Raw genomic sequence first — 948 nt, 5'->3', positions numbered from 1 at the left:
ATATATATATATATATATATATATATATATATATATTATATATACATATATATCTTTTTAGTTACATAATTAAATGAAAAGTTAGACGAAGCAAATATATCTTGACGCTAATATCGATATATCTCGTCCTTGTGTGACTTGTTCTCTCGAGGACTCTGCTAACCCTTTCGAGACGGAATTACGTTTCTCAAGTATTGCTTCGGTCCACATACAAGGCCACGAATTTCAAACAATACCATTTTATATGACAGTGTTTCTTGCCTATCAGGTGAAATATGGCTGACGACTCCTCATTGAGAGGAACTGGCTGAAATGTATCCTAATGAAATTGATTTTTCAACAGCTTCGAAGCAGGAGATTACCTCAGAAATTGTTGTGTCTATGTCTACCCTTTATGAGAGGAACGATTTATTCTCTTACTAAGAATAAATTAAGACTATGATGCATGATTCTTTAACGAAAATTACTTTAAATCATAAATTATGGTATCATGATTAGAAACTTAATGAAGTATCAGAACTTTTTCAAGCTAAATATTTTCATTAAAATATATCATCTTTTTTCTTTGTTTAGAAAGGGTTAAACATGTCGCTCGATTTATATATATATATATATATATATATATATATATATATATATATATATATATATATATACACATTATATATATATATATATATATATATATATATATATATATTTATATATATATACTATACATATATATATATGTATATCAACTAATCCTAATCACCAAATGTACACACTTCCACTCGCTCGCACACTTCGGCGAACACGAACGCATTTATGATTACGGTAAAGTTTCGTTGCGACGAATTCTATTGGAATTACTCGTATTGCGTTCGTTACAATGAAACGTCACGCGTTGTAACGTCACGTGTCATGACAGATCTACTTTGAATTTACGCAATTCTTGCTATAAATATA

This window comes from Odontomachus brunneus, unplaced genomic scaffold, assembly GCF_010583005.1.
Source record: "Odontomachus brunneus isolate Ranch 3 - 2012 unplaced genomic scaffold, Obru_v1 Obru_scaffold_036, whole genome shotgun sequence".
Lineage (NCBI taxonomy): Eukaryota > Metazoa > Arthropoda > Insecta > Hymenoptera > Formicidae > Odontomachus > Odontomachus brunneus.
This window is presented reverse-complemented; position numbering follows the sequence as displayed.